This window comes from Lepidochelys olivacea (assembly GCF_965140295.1).
Source record: "Lepidochelys olivacea isolate rLepOli2 genome assembly, chromosome: 3".
In the NCBI taxonomy this organism is placed as follows: Eukaryota; Metazoa; Chordata; order Testudines; family Cheloniidae; genus Lepidochelys; species Lepidochelys olivacea.
Window position 1 is genome coordinate 197,912,010 of NC_140413.1, and position 19,576 is coordinate 197,931,585.

General features: G+C 40.7%; 1 protein-coding gene and 1 pseudogene across 4 annotated transcripts in view; one reads left to right on the forward strand and one right to left on the reverse strand.

Moving 5' to 3' along the window:
- Window positions 1-19,576, forward strand: part of KIF16B (kinesin family member 16B) — a 243,612-nt gene that overhangs the window by 85,992 nt on the left and 138,044 nt on the right. The gene's annotated exons all lie outside the window — the stretch shown is intronic.
- Window positions 6,329-6,749, reverse strand: LOC311517475 (large ribosomal subunit protein eL28 pseudogene; annotated as a pseudogene). Its single transcript has one exon. The product of its transcript is annotated as a large ribosomal subunit protein eL28 pseudogene (transcript).

Below are 19,576 nucleotides of genomic sequence, written 5' to 3' on the forward strand. Positions count from 1 at the left end.
ACTGCCTTAACCATGAGACTTCCCTTTTATCCTCCTGCAATCCACCGCCACATTTACAACTGGCTTAACTCAATGTGTCACTTCTAAATACAAGCTGGAACAGATTGTTTAGCATAAGCAGTTAACACACAATCTATAAGACCCTTCAAGGTGAAGGACCCATAAGCACCACTGGAGTCGTAGGAAGCAAAGAAAGGGCGGGAGGAAGCAGCTGGGAGGGCAGTTGGAAGTGGGTGAAAGATTGTTGTAATAAACCATAAATCCAGTGTGTCTATTCAGTCATGATTTTTAATGTCTAGCAAAGTTATGACTTTAAGCTCCCAGGCTTGTCTTTTGAAAGTGTTCTGCAGGTTTCTTGGAGGATGAGGACTGATAGTGTTCTAATGAATTGACCTACAGCAGTTCAGCTGCATTGGTGCAGCGTGTTAACTGTAGACTTGCCCTGAGTTTCCCAGACCTAAAGAACAACTCTGTGTAAGCTTGAAAACTTGTTTCTCTCACCAACAGAAATTGGTCTAAGAAGAAATATTACCCACCTTGTCTCTCTGTAATAACCTGGGATCAACACAGCTACAACACTTCATACATTGAAATCAGTGGAAGTTTTGTCTGTGCAAAGTCAAAGATCAAACGTTTTAACTTATTAAATTGATTCTATGAACGAAGACCAAATTTCCTGAATAATGATTTGTATCTGTTAAAGGTTTATAATGGAAGTGCTTACAGAACGTTACTTGCTGTGGCACTTCTGGGTGTCACTAGGATAATGGTAAAAAGAAAGGGAGTACTTGTGGCACCTTAGAGACTAACCAATTTATTTGAGCATAAGCTTTCGTGAGCTACAGCTCACTTCATCGGATGCATTCAGTGGAAAATACAGTGGGGAGATTTATATACATAGAGAACATGAAACAGTGGGTGTTACCATACACACTATAACGAGAGTGATCAGGTAAGGTGAGCTATTACCAGCAGGAGAGCGGGGGCGGGGGGGACCTTTTGTAGTAATAATCAAGGTGGGCCATTTCCAGTAGTTGACAAGAACATCTGAGGAACAGTGGGGGGTGGGGGTGGGGAAATAGTTTTACTTTGTGTAATGACCCATCCACTCCCAGTCTTTATTCAAGCCTAAGTTAATTGTATCCAGTTTGCAAATTCATTCCAATTCAGCAGTCTCTCATTGGAGTCTGTTTTTGTTGAAGAATTGCCACTTTTAGGTCTGTAATCGAGTGACCAAAGAGATTGAAGTGTTCTCCGACTGGTTTTTGAATGTTCTAATTCTTGACATCTGATTTGTGTCCATTTATTCTTTTATGTAGAGACTGTCCAGTTTGGCCAATGTACATGGCAGAGGGGCATTGGTGGCACATGATGGCATATATCACATTGGTAGATGTGCAGGTGAACGAGCCTCTGATAGTGTGGCCGATGTGATTAGGCCCTATGATCGTGTCTCCTGAATAGATATGGGGACACAGTTGGCAACAGGCTTTGTTGCAAGGATAGGTTCCTGGGTTAGTGGTTCTGTTGTGTGGTTGCTGGTGAGTATTTGCTTCAGGTTGGGGGGCTGTCTGTAAGCAAGGACTGGTCTGTCTCCCAAGATCTGTGAGAGTGATGGGTCGTCCTTCAGGGTAGGTTGCAGATCCTTGATGATGTGCTGGAGAGGTTTTAGTTGGGGGCTGAAGGTGATGGCTAGTGGCGTTCTGTTATTTTCTTTGTTGGTCCTGTCCTGTAGTAGGTAACTTCTGGGTACACTCTTCTGGCTCTGTCCATCTGTTTCTTCATTTCAGCAGGTGGGTATTGTAGTTGTAAGAATGCTTGATAGAGATCTTGTAGGTGTTTGTCTCTGTCTGAGGGGTTGGAACAAATGCGGTTGTATCGTAGAGCTTAGCTGTAGACGATGGATCATGTGGTGTGGTCTGGATGGAAGCTGGAGGCATGTAGGTAGGAATAGTGGTCAGTAGGTTTCCAGTATAGGGTAGTGTTTATGTGACTATCGCTTATTAGCACTGTAGTGTCCAGGAAGTGGATCTCTTGTGTGGACTGGTCCAGGCTGAGGTTGATGGTGGGATGGAAATTGTTGAAATCGTGGTGGAATTCCTCAAGGGCTTCTTTTCCATGGGTCCAGATGATGAAGATGTCATCAATGTAGCGCAAGTAGCAGAGGGGCATTAGGGGACGAGAGCTGAGGAAGTGTTATTCTAAGTAAACCATAACAATGTTGGCATACTGTGGGGCCATGCGGGTACCAATAGCAGTGCCACTGATTTGAAGGTATACATTCTCCCCAAATGTGAAATAGTTATGGGTGAGGACAAAGTCACAAAGTTCAGCCACCAGGCTTGCCGTGACATTATCGGGGATAGTGTTCCTGACGGCTTGTAGTCCACCTTTGTGTGGAATTTTGGTGTAGAGGGCTTCTACATCCATAGTGGCTAGGCTGGTGTTTTCAGGAAAGATTACCGATGGATTGTGGTTTCCTCAGGAAGTAAGGTGTATAACTGGTCCTGTAATTCCAGTGTTCTTGAAAGGAATAGCATCATTAATTTCCCATCATTTTAGCTTCACTATGCCAGTATTTGCTCATTTGGATAGTTCTGCATTCTGCATCTGCCTTTTTAATTGACATTCATTTCAGAGAGCTGTTGATGCCTGCGTGGGCTGCTGCCGCAGCACCTGCATTTCACAGTAAGCTGTTCACAACAATTTTCTGATCTTGGGAGCTGCAGAATCTTTAATGAGTTTTCTTGATTGATGAGGGTGATATGGCCTAAAGCAGTAAGACAGAGAAAAATCTGATTAGGAAGTTTCTTCTCAGTTGTGGTTTTCTTTGTGGCTTTGAATAGTGGAAGTTAGTTTCTTCCAGAAGAGTAAAGTATGTTTATTGTACCTCTTTTTACAATGAAGTTGAATCCACTAGCGAGAGAGGATAGTTTTATTGCTTTGCGCGGTTATTTGGGAGAGGAGGATTTGGTGGTGATTTTGTGGTTTTATGAGAGACTCATTACATATGTATGTAAACATCAAAATTCATAGTGAATGATTATATATTTTAATATTTCTTTTTAAAGGGCAATTTTTCTTTAATTTTCCTAAACATTCTAATAAAAGCACATTATAGCACATCATTCAGAGTACTGGGTTCTTAGATTACAAAATACTCACCACTTCCTGGACACTACAGTGCTAATAAGCGATGGTCACATAAACACCACCCTATACCGGAAACCTACCGACCGCTATTCCTACCTACATGCCTCTAGCTTTCACCCAGACCGCACCTCACGATCCACTGTCTACAGCCAAGCTCTAGGATACAACCGCATTTGTTCCAACCCCTCAGACAGAGACAAACACCTACAAGATCTATATCAAGCATTCTTACAACTACAATACCCACCTGCTGAAGTGAAGAAACAGATTGACAGGGCCAGAAGAGTACCGAGAAGTCACCTACTACAGGACAGGACCAACAAAGAAAATAACAGAACGCCACTAGCCGTCACCTTCAGCCCCCAACTAAAACCTCTCCAACGCATTATCAAGGATCTGCAACCTATCCTGAAGGACGACCCATCACTCTCACAAATCTTGGGAGACAGGCCAGTCCTTGCTTACAGACAGCCTCCCAACCTGAAGCAAATACTCACCAGCAACCACACACCACACAACAGAACCACTAACCCAGGAACCTATCCTTGCAACAAAGCCCGTTGTCAACTGTGCCCATATATCTATTCAGGCTACACCATCATAGGGCCTAATCACATCAGCCACACTATCAGAGGCTCGTTCACCTGCACATCTACCAATGTGATATATGCCATCATGTGCCAGCAATACCCCTCTGCCATGTACATTGGGCAAACTGGACAGTCTCTACGTAAAAGAATCAATGGACACAAATCAGATGTCAAGAATTATAACATTCATAAACCAGTCGGAGAACATTTCAATCTCTCTGGTCACTCGATTTCTGATCTAAAAGTGACTATTCTTCAGCAAAAAAATCTTTGAAAACAGACTCCAATGAGAGACTGCTGAATTGGAATTCATTTGCAAATTGGATACAATTAACTTAGGCTTGAATAGAGACTGGGAGTGGTTGAGTCATTATACAAAGTAAAAGTATTTCCCCTTGTTTCTTCCCCCTCCCCACCCCCCCAGACGTTCTTGTTAACTCCTGGAAATGTGCTGCAAATGGCCCACCTTGATTATCACTTCAAAAGGTTTTCTCTCCCACCACCCCACTCTCCTGCTGGTAATAGCTCATCTTAAGTGATCACTCTCCTTACAGTGTGTATGATAAACACCCATTTTTTCATGGTCGGTGTGTATATAAATCTCCTCACTGTATTTTCCACTTTATGCATTCAATGAAGTGAGCTGTAGCTCATGAAAGCTTATGCTCAAATAAATTGGTTAGTCTCTAAGGTGCCACAAGTACTCCTTTTCTTTTTACTATAGCATTAGTGATGTGTTCCCTATTCAGCACAAAAGATAGCAAGCTTCTAACGAAGCTCTGCTATGGCTGGCAATTTAAATGTACAAAGGCAGAAAATTCAGAATTACTATTATTTTGGGAACAAGAACTCAGTCTCAGTGAACATATAAAAGTAGGACATAAACTTGATGGAATATATACAGTATTATGCAATATAGACAAAGAGTCTTTAACAGACATGGGTAATGAGGAAAGCAGCTTCTTTGGTACAAGACACAGTGAATCAGTTTCTTCCTTTTTAATGGGTGCCTTGTCATTTTAATGGGAATCTCAAATTTGTCAAAGTCATTTTCTTGGAATGGTTTTTGGCTGTAAATGTCTTGTCAATCACAATTAGACACAACTGAATTTTCTTGCAAGTGCTGCTTTCGTCTTGACTAGTCTCACTAAATGATTGCAAGGGCATTAATTTTCTCCCATTTTTGTGGTAAGATGCTTGTTGCGGTCTTGGCTCTCTTGCTATGACCATATCTGTCTGATTTCTCCTCGTGGATGTCCTGTCTTAAACTCAACAGGTCAGATATTGAACTTGTCATCTCCCCTTTTAATTTCGTTAGAACCATTGCCAATAAATCCATTATCCTTTTATTCACCTATGCTCACAACCTTTGGTGTCTTATCTAGTTCCACCTCTGTCCTTCCCTCCACGCATCCAAGCTGTCGCCAGATCACATCACTGCTAAATGCTCTCTCACATTCAACTGGAGCACTGTGAATTGTAGCTACTGTTGTTTTAGTCTTTTTGCAGTCCTTGTATTCTGAACCCTTGTACTGATAGTTATGCTAATATTGAAGGTCTTGCAGAGACTTACATCCTCACAGAGTATGTCATAAATAGGAGGCCAGCTCTTCAGATGTCAGTAGCTCATGGCATTGTCCATTTCTGAATATTCAGCGGTGTAAACATGAACATCACAGGCTGGGGTGCAGAAGACCTTTTTGAACATCAGCTTTGTTTCCAAGCTGTGTTTCAAACTCCTGGAAAACTGTCATACAAGAATTTGTGCATATCTTCAAAGATGCAATTGAATATTCCCCAAATACAGTGAGTCACCTGTTCTACATTTTTCAGCATATGGTCTTGATGGGTTACCCATCACTGCAAACACAGAAATCTGCATGGATGATATCTATCTGTGAGTGTTCTGGTAATGTTATGTCCTTTCTCTGCAGCTGTCCTGATAGCTCTCCAAGTTTGATCCAGTGGCTGACATGATTGCTATGTTATACAGGGACTCAGAGTTTCAGGATGTTTTTTTGGTCTGTGGCAGCTTCACTGAAATGTTCAGAGCACAGTGTAGATGGTCCAGACAACCTTGATAGCTGAGTTGATCCAGCCCAGAATATATCCAAGACCTTGTCAGTGGTGATCAGCTGATCTACTGGAGTCTGGGCTCAGTGTGAGTTCATTCTTATCCTTGGAAGACCAATGACAGAGGATCTATACAGTATCAAAGAACTCCTGTAGTTGATTCATTCCAGCTGAGTTTCTGGCTGCTCTCCAACAATAAATTCAGAGTGGCTGTGCTAGACTTGAGTTGTGGATAGAGAGTTAAGAGGCAGATAGCTATTCTGGATTTCCTACCCTCCCGCCTCTTCCCTACAATTATCATGGGTGCTCTTTTTGATGCAAAAGAGATCCAGTTGTTTTGCAGAAGGTTTTCAGCATAGCAGTTGTGACTTCAGTTATATCCTGTAGCTGAACAGTCAGTCAGATGAATAGCTTACCCATGAATGATATTGAGCTTTCCCATCAGCAGTTTTTTTTATTTTTATTTTATTTTTTTTTTTGGTTTGAACCCTTTATTGGGACATGCTAGCCATTCACACTGTCTTGGTAGCCCAGGTTCTCTTCTTCACCACCAGCACCAGCTTCTGGCTCCACAGGATAGTGCTGGTGCGGCGCAGAGCTGCCATGCACAGATCCTTGCGGTCGTTGTTCTTGCGGATGATGTGACGCAGGCTGTTGAGCGTAGCCCAGGCGTTCTTGTTAATGGTAGTCTTCTCATAGTTCGTGGCTGCCTTACGCTCACCTGCCCGTTTCTTCAGCACCACCACAATCTCCTTGCCAGGTGCCGCGGGCTCCACACCGACCATCTTGCGATGGATCAGCCCATTGTAGTGGAAGGAGTTTCTGGCCTTCAGGTTGTTCGGCTTGGTGCTGTAGGTTTGTTTGCTCCGCTTGTGGAGAAAGCTGGAGCTGTTGCGAACGATCATCCACTGCAGGTGGGCCGACATCGCCCTTCTCTCGGGTACATGAGTAAGACTCAGAGCTTACTTAAAGTTGTGGACCTATCTATCATCAGAGTTGAACTGTCTTCTCCTCTATATATTTATGACACTTCATTTCTGCAGAACCTAGTCCATGGTGACTGGACACACTCTTAGTGAAGAATTTGTTCATGTTGAGTTCATTCAATTCTTGCACATCAGTGTTTGTGGGGAAAATTTGCAAAAGCCCCCTGATATTTGACAATTTTACATGCTATATGAAAAAAGGATTTTTTCTGTTAGAGAGCTACTTTGGGCCAGCAAATTTTCAGACATGTGTTTGCCTCTTTGATTTTTTTTTTTTTTTTGCTTTCGTGTTTTGTTTTTAGCCACAACAAATGCTTTGCTTTTGAAGGGATGCACTGACTCAGGCTTGTTTTCACCACATGAAGATACTTCCATTTGCCCACTCCATAAACAGTCAGATTCAATTTCTGAATTCTTCACTTTTGTATGTGTATTTCATCTCAACTTCTTGGCCTTCACAATGATCCAGAGGGGTGCTCAATTTTCTTCCTCAGGCACTGGCTAAGAATCCAGCAGTCAAGAATTGATGCTACATGGAACAGTGTCCCCATCGAACTGCATGGAGGAATTTGGGCTGTCTTGTACTCAACGGCTCTTCCTCTCTTAGTTGAACTCCTTGCAAGATTCTGTCTTCTGCTGTTTTCTTATCTTGTTGTCACTCTCTCAAACTCCATGGCTGACCTTTCCTAAAGAATAAAGGAAACTGCTACACAAAGAGAAGCTAATTTAAAAATAAATGGGTATTTACTGATTCTCAACTCTCCTTCCAGCAGCAGGTTCTTCTGAGCTAGCATGACTATATTTTTAAAAACCACCTATGCAGAAAAAACTTGGGATCATGAGTCCTCTGCTAAGGTGCACTGGAGTCTCTACCTTGTTGAGCTGCACTGTGGTGGGGTGGACTGACCCTCCACTTTCTGGGCTACTTTTTGTTTGGGGTAGCTGCAGCTCTTCCCTGACCACAAGAGGTATTGAGCTGCTGTTGCTGTAATAGCTCTTTGGGTCTGCTTCTCCTTTGATGGCTCCTGATGCTACTGCTTCTCTCTGTGTGGAGGTCAGAAGTAGAAGAAATACTCTGGCAGCTCCAGCTGCTCCCTTGTGAGCAGCTGCCCCTTCTGCAGTTGTACTAGTCCCCTCTGCTGCTGACTGCGAGCACAGTGGAGGGTAGCAGCAGGCCTGGACAGAAGCTTCTGTGCCCAGGGACAGATATCTTCTGTTTGGAAGATTGGTATCAGCACCACCGACCATTCAAAGCCAGCGGTGCCAGTGTGTGGTGGAACAAGATGGCGGTGACCTCAAAGAGTTGCTATTAAGGTGATTTGAGTCCTGGGCTAAGGCACTGACAATGACAGACAGGTCTCTCCTGACTTCTAAGCAGCACTCAGAGTGAAGATCCTTTGTGGAATCTGAGGACACTACATCTTGAAGAAGATACATTTCCAAGTAAGGATCGATAAATCTGCCTATTCTTAACCATGAGACCATGCTTCCTTCAAAGGAAACCCTATCAAAGGGTGCGAGATCAGTTATCTCCATGCTAAAACAAAAAGCCCCAGAAGCTGCCCTACTGAAGCATGAAAGATTGGTGCACTGGAAACTACATCATATCACCAACAACACAATTGGTATTCTAGCAGCCTACTGGGTGACATTGTTTTTAAAAAAGAATCTTGGGAGAACCAAAACTTGAAAAGCAATGCAAATGTTACATAGCAATATGTTTTGCCTTCATTTAATTGTTAATTACAGTCTTAAGAATGTTCTTTGTCCTGATAAATCTAACTAGACTTTTTATTACAGTCACCCAGAAAAAGATTTAATTGAGTTGGGGTGAGAAGAGAAGCAAAGGAATGTGGTTATATTTTTTGATGTCCAAACAAGTCAGACAGAGTTGCTTATTGGTTGTCGGGGAAAATGCAAACATCTACTCTCTGTCTTAATAAGTGCTGTATATCCTGGTCTCATTCATCAGCTCACCTGAAGCTTGCCTGGAGAAACTTTTCCATTGGGAATTGGAGCTGACAATGTGGTATGCGCGAAAGTTCAAACCCTTCAAACATTATCTCACTGTTTTTTCCTAATCATGTTCTTATTAGTAAAGTCCTTTCTTGACTCTTGCCAGAGCTGTGAACAAATATATTATACTTCTGGGAAATGGGTAATCCAGCTATTCAGTGAGTACAGCATTTCATACATTGAGAACAGAAAGGCCTGTATTTTCAGTATTTATCTTTGGCAGAACTGGAAGCCCCACCTATAGTTAAGGTTGTCTAACCCTTCCTGTTATAAGCCCCTGTTCTCAGTTGCTTATGTCTTTGCCACACTGGTTCACTCTGATTTATTTTGATGCTTTCAGCTTAAGTAGTTTAGTCAAGAATGAGTTTAGAGAAGAATATATTATTTTGCGCATGTTAAAAACAAAACAACAAAGCATAGAGAAGCTCCAGGGCTTCCAGTTGGAACAGTGACTTGCTGTTTGGTGGGGGAGGAGGTCGGAGAAGAATGGGCTGGAGAGGTCACCTGGTGTCAGGGACGGGTCTCTTGCTATCCCTGCAAAAAATTGCCAAATTCAATCAATTTATAAGACAACCCCCCCTCATCCCAAAGAAAAATTTGCATACACTCAGCAGAGAGTTAATAGAGTTTAACTAAATTATCCAAAGATTCCATCTGTACTGAGCATGTTCCAGTACAGGGCTGCAGGGGCTGGGCAGAATTTTCCCTGCAACTGCTCTTCCTGGCTGCCTGGGGTCACTGTGGCAATGGGCAGCAGAAGTCGGAGGAAGGAGATTCTCTCCTGTGCTCTCAATGCTCCCGGTGCTGGCACCAAGGCAGTGTGGAGGAAGAAGCATGTGTTTCAAATACACATGGCTAAGAAATGGGGGAAAGAGGAGTTTTCAGGGGCGAGAGGGAAGTAAAAGGGGAGGAGGGCAGGAGCTCGGGAATGGGGAGGTGAGATAAGAGCAGAGGAGGACAGACAGGCTGGGGTCACAGAGGAAGAATGGTGTAAAACTGTTGGAACATGCTCCCCTCCAAAACTTGGAATTGAACCCATGAGTTCTGAGTTTGTACATTTCTCTGCTGTCAGCAAATAACTGTGCCACCCCCTGGGAAAGTGAGTGTCTCATCCCCGTCTAGTGACTGGTCCACATAAGATACCAGTGCGCTATTTCTGCCAGTCAGTCCATTAGTTTAAGTGGTAGAGGTCTGTGCTGCGGATCCAAAGATCCAGATGCTGGTGCTGATCCAAACTGGGGGTCAATATTATTACACAAGAAGAATTTATTTTCAGTTTTGTTTAAATTAGGAAATTGCATTTTAAAAAAACTGTTAAAATAATGTTAAGGTTGCAAAGTCCATTTCTTAAGTTAGAAAAAGCCATAATTAAATTTCCCATGCAACCTTAAATTGTCCCCCTTCTCTCTGTGGTATAATCCAATCTTTAATGACATGATCACACACTATTTTTTCATCAGGACCTTTGCCTCATTCAGTGCACAGGCTGGACTGTGCTCTTGGAATGAACTGAAGTTGGGTAGTGAATGAGGCTCTTGTCTGCCTCATTAGTTGGAGAAATTGGAAAGTCTGTAGTGAATGAGGCTGGGAATTGCAGAAAGAGAAAGGATAGTCTTCAGGTTAAGGAAGCTGAATTGGATTCTGTCTCTGCTTCTGCCACAGATTTCCTAGGTGGTAAGGAAGGACTAAGTTTTCAGTTGGTCACTGTTTGTATGTTCTGCATTTTCCAAGTACCTTGAGTCATCTGGGGCCAGGTTTGCAGAAGTGCTGAATGCTCATGACTGCAACTGAAGTCTGATGCTACTGTGGTTTGGATAAATAAAGTGCTGTACAACTCATAAGTATTCTGAAAAATCAGTCCCTAGGTTTCACAAGTTGGGCACCCAGAATTAGTGAATACTTTAGATAGTTTTGCCCCTAACTGCTCTGTGCCTTCATTTCCCATCTGTGAAATGGGGATAGCAATAGACCCTTATCTTACAGGGATGTTGTAAAGATAAATTCATTGTTTGTTTCACTCTTGGAGATAATAAAGTGGAAATATCCATGAATAAATTATTAACTTAGTATTTAGTGCAAGGTTTGAAAGATGTGCAGTAAATAACACCTGGGGCCACACAATGAATGGCGATTAAAAAAAAGAAATTGGAATGTACCCATTCACTCAACACTGTCCATTCTGTACATTGAATGATGCAGGAGTCCTGTGGAAAAATATAATTATCCAATTGAAGACTGTATCATAATGCATAGGCACAAGGGGGCAGACTTAAGGTTGCACAGGTATTTTTGAACCTTTCAGTGATTAACTTTGCAAATTTGGCATTCTATTGATGTTGGGGTTTTTGAATGTAACTTATTTTTATTACAGCCAAAACTGCAGACCTTAGCTGAAGTCAGTCCTATTGCTCTAGGTGCTATACATATGCTTAGCAGGAGACAATCCCTGCCCTGGAAAGCCTACAATCTAAATAGACCAGGAAAGCAAAAGGTAGGACAAAAGAAGCATCTTACAGGTTGAAAAGTGACTTCTTGCAGACTTAGGGCATTGTTTCAGCCATGCAGGAAGATAGACAAGATGCAAGGGGCATGGTTTAATTAGGTCATAACTTTATTAACTTATCTGGGAAATACTTGGCAATAAATTGTACAGTGCAGGTCATTCTTTCCTGAATCATTTCCACCTATTTGAGAGTGCTGCCATTATTCCTGCCTCTCTGGTCCGAGCCTGGCTGGGACTCTACCACCCTCTTTGTGTGTGTGTGGGTTAAGGGCCTTTCCCCAAATCCAGTTTATCAGGGCACCTTACCCCTATCGAACAAGTACCCATACGAAATATTTGCCTCAAGGAGGTTCCAGGTTGACCCTTGACTGGGTTTCCAGGTAATTAAATATTCCCTACTGGATATCGGCCAAAAATGTATCTGCTCCCCATTCACAATTTGTACCCCCATCACCTGTAAAAATGTGGGTACCCCATATGATATTTTCTGATGGGTGATTATTCATTCTCCCTGTTCACTTACAAGTTTAGCCCCTTTTCGATTTACACACCTTCTGGCTTTGTAAACCTGTGGAGTCCTGGCAGCTCCCCACAGTGCTCTTTGCTGCAGTATTTCACAATAATTTATTAGTCCTGGATCTGCTCCAAATTTTTCTTTGCCCTGATTTTATTATAAAATTGCAAATCATTCCCATCCAGGTGAACAATAATCACATTGGGTGGCTATTCTCTGGCTGCCATAGAGTGTAAGGGGCATCAGCTAGTCCCAGAGCATGCTCCTCCTTTTATGCCAACTCAGGGTTGCCTCACCCCAAGGCCCAGGTGTGAACCTTCAGGTAAATAGGCCACCTGCCCATGGGCTCAGTGCACAATATTGTGTCCACAGATCCACATACAGCTTTCCTGACAGGTTTGCTTGCTCCTGAAATTGGATTGGTAGTAAAACTAGGCATTCACGCCATTTGATTATGATTATCAGTTGTATGCATTTGAATGTCAACATCCAACCATGTGTAACCCTTCAGCCCCCACCTTGAGTTGGGGCATTGCTTTCACATCCCAAACCTGAGCGAGTGGGACCCGAATTCACATGGGTCTTGTTAGCCGTGTTTGTGTGTGATATTTCTGACTGTGTGGAGATTCTCCACTTCCTTTCTTGAGTTTTCATCAACTGTGTTGTAATTGTGCTTTCTTAAGTCATCTCTTTAGAGTCTTTGCTCTCTTTGTTATATTTTTGCTTTAGAAATTCTTAGGCAAAAGAGGAGAGCAGAAGACTCTTTATCCTGATACCCAAAAGGAAGGGAACTCATAATTTATCAGTAAAGCAGATGAAGATGCCTAATAGCAAGTATACATCCTAGCAAACAAAAAGGAGAAAAATATGAAAATAAACTGAAGACAATAAATGGTTTAAATACTTGTTGTAAAGTTGTCAGTTTTTTAGCTGAAGTCCTCAGTTTATCAGCCAAATTATACCTTTTTTGCTGAGAACATAAAACAATTGTAAATGAACTTGACCAAATTATTCCTGGAAAGAAGGTTACATTTTTTCTAGCTTTTAATCACTGTGGTTTTACGTAAATTCTAAAAGTGACTCTTCATTTTTTTTTTATATTTTTAAAATAAATTTGATTTTTTTTCACGGCAAGTGATTTAATGCTATGGATTGCCTCCTTGTAAAATAATGATAATTGAAATTGTGTTTACATTATTGATGCTACACTTTCAGAATAGTAGCTAGACAGCCTAATTGTATACTCAACTTTTTTTGTCTTGATGCTACCTCTCATCTATCTTTCATTAAAAGGGACATCATACATGTTAAAGTCAGATTTACTTCCATGTCACACAGCCCTGGTTGGTTTCTCATTTAAAAAAAAAAAAAAAAAAAGAGAGAGAGAGATATTGACTTCAAATGCTAATGACGTCACATATTCCAAGAGCTTAGGCCACTTGCCTAGTTTTAATTATTCCAATGTATGTTGGACAGTCTAATTATTTTCTATCAGAAAAATGTTAAGTTTGATGCATCCTGGGTGCCCTGGAAGGGTTGTAATTTAAGCAGCAGTATTAGGCTTCGTTTGTTGCTGTCAGTGGCTTTTACTTGGAAGTCATGAAAAATAGCTGAAAAAATTCCTTTCTGTCCCGTTAATTTTTATGCCATTTTCATTTATGTAGTGGATGTGTTTTACATTTACATGAGAGCTGTGATTTTTGGAGCATGGTACTATCCGTCAGACATCACTGTGATTTTGGTAAAGAGGCAGAAGTTTACCATGATGTATTTATGTATTCATTCACATACTAAAATCCTGAAACATCAAAAGTCATGGCTAATTTTTGGTAAACAGAGGGGCGTGCGTGGGAATTAAAATGTTACTGGTTTTGGAGGGGCATGTTAGAGCAGCGGCCGAAGGCTCGGTCAGCAAACGGTGGTCAGCAGCGGGAGCAACAACTGGGTCAGCGAACAGCGGTCAGCTGCCAGGGCTGGAGGAGTAGCTGGGTCTGGGTAATTAATGTCATATCCAGCTGGTGAACATGACCACTTATTGCATGTTACCCAGTTGAAGATGGTAGGCCCACTTGGATCCTACCGAGGATGTTTGATTGCTTACTGAATCCCATCTGAGACAAATGTTGTTTTTTTTTTAAAATGTGCAAGAAAAATTAATACTAATGATGGAAAAAGTAATTTATAATTTAACAGTCAGACACAAAGGTGTGTGGAGGGGAGACAACGACGACGATCCTTGCAGGGGCTATAGCCACCCCAAAATTTGCCTCGTCACTACCCCTTCCAGCGCAAAGGTTAAATGTCACACAGATTTAAAAGTGGCATGGTATGGCATTGCCATCCTTACTTCTGCAGTTCTGTGCTGCTGCTGGTGGCGGCGCTGCCTTCAGAGCTGGGGGCCCGGCCAGCAGTCGCCGCTCTGTTGCCTCTCAGCTCTGAAGGCAGCGCCTGCATCCAGCAGCAGGGCAGAAGTAATGCTAGCAAGTCTGCTGTGAAAAGTGCTATTTGTATGTTTGTTAATACTGCTCTTCACAGTCACCCAGCTAGCTAGCAAGTCTGCTGTGAAAAGTGATAGTAACAAACATACAAATATCACTTTTCACAGCAGACTTAGCACCCTGTTGCCACCCTTACTTCTGCCCTGCTGCAGCGGCTGCACACCTTTCAGAGGTGCCAGCTCTGAAGGCAGTGCTGGCATCCGCAGCAGGGCAGAAGTAAGGGTGGCAATGAGGTGCTAAGTCTGCTGTGAAAAGTGGTATTGACAGTTTCTTCCCTCCTCTCCCCCTAAAGTGTAGCTATTTAAAAAAACAAACCAAAAAAACTTTTATACTCATAACAATAATTAGATTAAAATGTTTTTCTCACCGCTTTTAAATTAAGACAAGGTAAACTCATTCAATAGGGTTATACATTTAACATTTAAAATAATGTTAAATATGAAAATGTGATTTTAACTTATAAGGGGGGTTGCATTTAGAGGCTTGCTTTCTGAAAGGGATTGTTAATAGTAAAAGTTTGAGAACCACTAAAGTAACACATTTCCCCAGGGAATATGTTTTTGGGAGGTGGTATTTGTGTTCCCACTGTATATACCTTATCTCCTATTGCTCTTGTTTGCTCATTGTATTTTATGAATACCTTTATCTTTCTTGCCATGAATCTGTGCACTTCATTGTCTTCTATAACTGAAATGGAGGCCCTTCTATCATGGTTATAATTCAACATTTGGATTGAGGAGCTGTTAATTCTCACATGGTGCTTTTTGTAAACCTCCTAATGTTGTTCTTATCAGATAAATAGAATTACTTTTTGCTTCTCTGGTTTATAGACTTTTGTGTCTTTTCTCATGACTTTTACACTGTATCTAGTAAAAATTCTGAATTAGATAATGACTGAGTATACTGTTTAATTTATAATTGCATTAGCAATACAACTTAAGTGTGTGCCTAGCTGCTGGTTTTTTCAGTGAAATAAACAATTAAGGACAGATTCACATACCTGATAACAGGAGTTTACCCTTCTTGCCCTGAGTGAACCAAGATTACAAAAGGAAAGTATCAAAATCCATAGCCATGTTATGACACACAACCAATTACTAATGACATTTGTGCTAGAGTGCCAGTTTTTTTATGCTTTGAGTACACAAAATCAAATTGATAGTTTTAAAGGGCATCTTATTCTGTCCTTGTAACATCTTTGATCGTTTGACTTGAGATCAAAAGGAATATATTTTTTGCTATTTGTTGACCTTTTAATAGACTCTTAATTTGCTTTCCCATAAGTGAAGTGAGCTGTAGCTCACGAAAGCTTATGCTCAAATAAATTTGTTAGTCTTTGAGGTGCCACAAGTACTCCTTTTCTTTTTGCGAATACAGACTAACACGGCTGCTACTCTGAAAACCTGTATTAGATGTCAGTGACCTGGCGAAAATGAGCAAATTATTTCTGGGAAAAATGTAAGATGAGAGTGCTCTCATCAACTACCAGAAAAGCCATTATAAACTCTTTCCCACACAAAATTAATACAACAATCTGTTTAAAATTACCACTAAAATGTTGTCTTGTAGAACTAAACATTGAGCGCTACATAAAGATGTTAGATTCAGAGTTGCTATTGTGACCTTTTTCACATTATTATGCCTAGGTGAATTGTTGAGGGTCTCAGAACCATGCCTGATCTTAGTAAATGGGCTACAGTATACAGGAGCACTGAGGAGCTTTAAAGATTGAGGTCTTCTTATTTGTGAAGTTAGTCTTCAAAACATAAATCTGTAGTAACACAAATAAGTTGCTAAGTTGGAAAGATACTCACTGACTTTAAAGGTCAGTTGTTTTCATAGTCCTCTTCCACTTAGTTAATATTTGTAAAGCTTTTGTTAGTGGTGGTTTCTAGAGTTCAATGCTTGTGGCTACAAAGGATGCACATAGGAATTTCCGTACTGGATTAGACCTGAGGTCCTTCTAGTCCAGTCTGCAACCTGACAGTGGCTAGCACCAGATGTTTCAGAGGAAGATGCAAGAAACATTCTCATTCCTAATAGTTGGTTTGGTTTAAGTCATGATAGGCTTTCAAAATTTGTTAGCATTAACTATAACTCTGCATGTTTGTTATCCATATAAATGCCCAGTCCCTTTTTGAATCATGCTAAGTTTTTGTCCTCAGAGACATCCTGTGGCAATAAATTCTGCAATATAATTGCTCATTGTATGAAAAATATTTCCTTTTTATTTGTTTTGAATTTGCCACCTTTTAGACTCTGATTGAATGTCCACTTGCTCTTATGAGGAAGGACCTGAGAAAATGGTGACACCATAGCATAAAACCAACTTCCATGTCCCCACCCATACTGGGGCTGTGACATGCTGCTGTCATATACTAAGAGCCATGTGCCCACTCCTGTGTCCCGCCTCCCCCCAGGTGGAAAGATTGCAGTATTGGGCTAATTTAGCAATTTCTGTGCATTCTGTGAAATCATGGTTTTATAGGGCCCTGCTTATGAAACAGGAAATACCAATCCCTCTAGAATGGTTTTTAAAATAAAATACCAAAGCGTAGTGCAATTATTTCTTATAAAAAGTATTGTTTTAAAGTTGTCACTACTTTAATTTACAACTGCTGGTGCCAAAACACATTAGAACCCAGTCTGCAGTATGTTCTGCCTTTGCAGAGTGGCCTCTGCTATGATCTCTGCTGCAGTGACAAATGTGAAAGAAGAACTTTCCAATGGAGAGAAACAGCTCCTCATACCACCCTGCTGAGCCGTACCCTGACGTACATGTTGTTATGGCCCATATAATCATCTGGTGTCTAGCATTTTTACAGAAAATAGGAGGAAAATCCTTTTGGGATTATTGTGCTGTTTCCTTTCTATTGTCTTTTTTTCTTTTTGGTGTCTTCCAAGGCAGCTCTTGAAATACTTTGTGCTTTAACCACATTGCTCCATTACACTTCTTTTAATAAAAATAAATGTTTAGCTGCCCAAATTTTTGAATAATTGTGTCACATATTCTATTTATAACCATATAGAAGTATGTTTCTTGGAATATATAATCACACATCCCAGTTCCATATCACTAGAAGTATATTGCTTGTTTGTTATGAGAAAAAACAAATTCACCATTACTTTGCGTTAGGTGTAAAATCCTGTGCAGACTGTAACTGTAATTCCTTTCTTACGTTAGCTTTTAAAATGCTCATTTTGTATAAGGTTAAATTCTAAATTCAGTGTTAATCACGTCCTTTCCTTCATCAAAATACCTCCACAGATACTCTGTCTTGGAGTTGCATCCCATTCTTCATGTACACCACAAGAGAGCATTAGGATATGATCCAAAGCACACTGAAGTTGATGGAAAGTCTCCCATTGACTTCAACAGTCTTTGGATCAAAAGCCCAGCAAACATCCCAGCTCTTGCCAAGCCAAAGTCTATCAGAGAGACATGATGAGAACCAGTCGTACAAACTTGTACATGTGATGTGAAAATTACCTTGGGACAGATCTGTGCGTGTAATCCTTGGCCCCAGTTAACCAGTTCCATCTCCACACTACTTGCTCTCCTATTCATGCTCCATTTCTTGTTCCGATTCTCTCCTTCACATGCACACCCCTTGCTTTGACCCTTTCAAGTTGTGTGGGTGCACTTCTCTTTCTTGAGAGGTTTGATAATGCTCTTAAGTTGGTGGGAGTTGTGTACACCAGGAGTGCAGGATCAGGCCATGTATTTGTAATGAAGGAAGTTATCTGATTCTTCTGAAAGATAAGTGCTATATAAACAGAGGATTAACTTTTCTTGCAGTATAGCAACATAAAGTTTAAGTGTAATGTGTAGCTTTTAATAGCATTTATTCATTTTCATTTGTGTTCATGGTATTTTTTAACTTTTTAAAGGCATAGTTATATGACAGACTTTTTAAAGATTTCACATAGAATATTAAAAGAAATGCAAATGTATTCAAAATTAAGATACACTAATGTCATGAAAGCCTTAAAAAAACAAGGAAAACTTTAGCTGACTCTATTCCTGTTCCTTTGTATTTAAAATTGTAGTGCTTTTAGTTCAGTTTGAAATTGCACAGGAACTCCACTTATCTATAAAGAAGAGGCCACTGTTTCACTGACTTTTTTTCTCTGAATGCATAGTCTATGTAATTCTTTCTCCTCTGTAACTTATTTATTTTGAAATTAAAGAAATAAACACTGTTTTAGCAGCCTGGCATTCATGAGCAATCCTACAATATGCAGAATGATGGAGACTTTTTTTTTTTCTTTTCCAAGGAAACAGATTAGTTTCAAGTTTCCAAGTATTTAAAAGGAATCATGTAAAAACATAAATATATAGCTGGAGGAAAACCAGTTATGAATTAAGAACTTATTTTGTGTACTGAGAAAAGGACTACTTGTGTACTTCTACGCAGTGAAAAATACAGTGGGGAGATTTATATACACAGAGAAAATGAAACAATGGGTGTTACCATACACACTGTAACGAGAGTGATCAGGTAAGGTGACAGAGCCAGAAGAGTACCCAGAAGTTACCTACTACAGGACAGGCCCAACAAAGAAAATAACAGAACGCCACTAGCCATCATCGTCAGCCCCCAACTAAAACCTCTCCAACGCATCATCAAGGATCTACAACCTATCCTGAAGGACGACCCATCACTCTCACAGATCTTGGGAGACAGGCCAGTCCTTGCTTACAGACAGCCTGCCACTGAATGCATCCGATGAAGTGAGCTGTAGCTCACGAAAGCTTATGCTCAAATAAATTTGTTAGTCTGTAAGGTGCCACAAGTACTCCTTTTCTTTTTGCGGATACGGACTAATACGGCTGCTACTCTGAAGTTTGCCTTTGTGTATAGTTGTCTGTGGGTTTTTTTTAATATGGCATTAAATGTTAGCACCAGACCACAGAAAACTTTCTATCATTGTGAACCCAGGATATTATAACATATTTTTGTTCAGGTACACCCAAAGTTCCTGTTACCACAAGAATCTTCTCTGGTTATGGAGTCTCATTGACTACTAATGCAGGGACTTTTGCCATTGCATATTTTTACGCATAATTTCTTTAATTTGGAATGACGTATTTTTGCATAATTTAGATATAGACATCTGGACAATTTACTCAGCCAATGTAATGTTCTGTTTTATCAGAAATGTCTGCGCAATGTGTTCTCTGAACTGTGTGTCAACAGTTAACTGTTTAATATTTAAATAAAGAATTAAGCTTTTGCAGT